This window comes from Bos mutus, chromosome 7 (assembly GCF_027580195.1).
Source record: "Bos mutus isolate GX-2022 chromosome 7, NWIPB_WYAK_1.1, whole genome shotgun sequence".
Taxonomy (NCBI): domain Eukaryota; kingdom Metazoa; phylum Chordata; class Mammalia; order Artiodactyla; family Bovidae; genus Bos; species Bos mutus.
In genome coordinates this window covers 68,182,739-68,185,621 of record NC_091623.1, presented here as the reverse complement: position 1 = coordinate 68,185,621, position 2,883 = coordinate 68,182,739, and the positions used below count along the sequence as shown (strand labels likewise).

The 2,883-nt window shown below is 40.4% G+C and overlaps 1 pseudogene; it reads left to right on the top strand.

The window, feature by feature from the left end:
- Positions 1 to 2,018: 2,018 nt before the first annotated feature.
- Positions 2,019 to 2,654, top strand: LOC102284087 (securin-like; annotated as a pseudogene).
- Positions 2,655 to 2,883: the final 229 nt, after the last annotated feature.

Sequence of the window (2,883 nt, the reverse complement as noted above, 5' to 3'; positions counted from 1 at the left end):
TTGTGGTGTTGAAGAAGATTTTTGAGAATCTTGGACTCTTGGAGTGCAAGGAGATCAAACCAGTCAATCCTAAAGGAAATTAACCCTGAATATTCATTGGAAGGACTGATGCTAAAGCTCCAATACTTTGGCCACCTGATGCTGGGAAAGATTGAAGGCAAAAGGAGAAGGGGGCAGCAGAGGATGAGATAGTTAGGTAGCATCATTATCACAATCACTATCAAATCGGCGGACATGAATTTGAGCAAACTCGGGGAGACAGTGGAGAACAGAGGAGCAGAGGAGCCTGGCCTGCTATGGTCCATGGGGTTGCACAGAGTTTGATATGACTCAGAGAATGAACAACAACAACATCAATATTCCCATCCCCAAGGTACCCACCCACTGGTGATAAGTCATCATCCCAAACCCCTTCCTTCTCCAGTACATATATACCCAAACAATGCCTGCTCTATTCTATATCCACAGGCCCTGACTACAATTATAAGTGCAAAAAAAAAAAAAATCACTGTTTTCAAGAGAAAGTTTCTGTCCATGATCTCCTTCAGAGCTGGGCTGTCATAGAATGAGAGATCTGGCCTCAGCCAGGAATCAATTATCATGATCCAAGGTTTGAATCCAGTTCCCATTTGGTGGCTGGAGAATGACATGCATACTACCTGAAGATATACTCCAAGTCTGTAAAGAGTATGTCCTTCTTCCCTTCTTATCTTTGCCAAAACCTTTCCTCTGTTCCTTGTTTGTTTAGGCCTATCCCACTTCAGGAAAGAAGAGCAGAGAAGAGGAATTGCCTTACCACCACTCCCACCGTGGGTCCATAGTGCCCAGTAGATAGCCACGGTTACTCTACGTACATATTCACACTCACACAGAGCTGTATGCATCCTTTCTAGTGTTGAGTCAGAAGAGTGTTGAGATAGTCTACGATAAGAGCCACTGAGCATGCATCGCTTTCATTTAGGTGGGAGATAAACAGGCACACAGGAGCCTATCTGGAAATTCTGGGCTTCTTACTGCGGTAGAGTATGTACATGGGTGAAAGGCAGGGAAGTGGTGTACAGCCATATAAAATTTCATTAAGTCTAAGCTAAGAGGCGGGGAACAGGGCCCATCCCCCAGCTTCATTAGGACACAGTGGGGCAGCTATTTCCTCCCACGAAGATTCAGGGTCATGGGTTCTTCCCACTTTTCTGAAGTCATACTGAGTCACTCCCAAACTTCCAGTTTCCACTTTTATGATATGCAAAGCTACTTAGTCTCCTATCTCCTAGAATGTAATTAGGGAATTTCTGGCCCTATTATGTCCAAGTAACTCTACTACCATGCAAAGCTGTTCAAGGAGCAGGTCTTGAACCTGCCAGGTCTTGAGATTGTGTCTTTTTTGTTTTCTCACTTTGATAAACCCCTAAAATGCTTTTTATACTAAACTTTCAAAGTAAAATTTTTTGAGGGGGATGACAGTATTCTAAAAACTTAATATTTAAGATATATGATATAATCAATCAGGTGCAAACAGTTCTATGAAGTACATTACTATGAAGTGAAATTTACAAAATTGTAATACAGTAGGTAGATTAAACTTTCATATTAATGTTGAAATAAATGAATTGTACATTGTAGGTATCACTGTAACTTGTGCTGCTTGCATAAAATATTTAAATAGGGAACACATTACAATGTTACATCTGAGCATTAAAAAAAAGTCATTCAAATTGAATTGACCCAGTTACACTGACTAGATCTGATTAAATCTGATACATTTATTTATAAAGTAAGTCTGACGTGGATATGAAAAGGCAACAATAGTATCTCACAGAAAGAAAATGTTAAAGTGACATGTCTTAAAAATAATAAAGTAGCATTTTATGAAAAATATATTTTATACTGCTTCAGTTTTAAAATTTAAATTAGGTAGAATTTATAATTTCTCAGTCACACTACCACATTTTAAGTGCTCAATAGCCACATGTGAACAGCACAGGTCTAGAAGAAAGCACGGAGAAGAGTCTTGTGAGAGTTTGGCTGTTACTCCAAACTTGATCCAGAATGGCTACTCTGATCTATGTTGATAAGGAAAATGGAGAACCAGGCATCCATATGGCTCCTAAGGATGGGCTGAAGCTGGGGTCTGTGCCTTCAGTCAAAGCTTTGGATGGGAGATCTCAGGTTTCAACACCACGTGTTGGCAAAATGTTTGATGCTCCACCAGTTTTACCAAAAACTGCGAGAAAGGCTTTGGGAACTGTCAACAGAGCTACAGAAAAATCAGTTAAGATGAATGGACCGCTCAAACAGAAACAGACAACTTCCTCTACCAAAAAGATTACTGAGAAGACTGTTAAAGCAAAAAGTTCGGTTCCTGCCTCAGATGACACCTATCCAGAAATAGAAAAATTCTTTCCCTTCAATCCATTAGGTTTTGAGAGTTTTGACCTGCCTGAGGAGCACCAGATCACCCACCTCCCCTTGAATGGAGTTCCTCTCATGATCTTTGATGAGGAGAGGAAGCTTGAGCAGCTATTACATGCGGCTCCCCTTCGCCTCTGAAAATGCCTCCTCTGCTGTGGGAGTCTAATCTGTTTCAGTCTCCCTCAAGCATTCTGTCGACTCTGGATGTTGAATTGCCACCCGTTTCCTGTGACTTAGATATTTAAATTTCTTAGCACTTTATAGTTTGGGTATGTAGTAATGGTTTGTATTAATAAAGCAATTCTTTGTTTAACAGAAAAAAGAAAGAAAGAAAGCACGGAGACTAGATTGCCTCATTTATGCCTCCTCTCAGTTGTGTTATGGTGGTAGTCATGGTGGGCAGATGGGAAAGGAAAGATCCCAGAGCTGTTTCTCAAGCTCTAATTCATGATTTCTGATAAATAAGAGACAGGA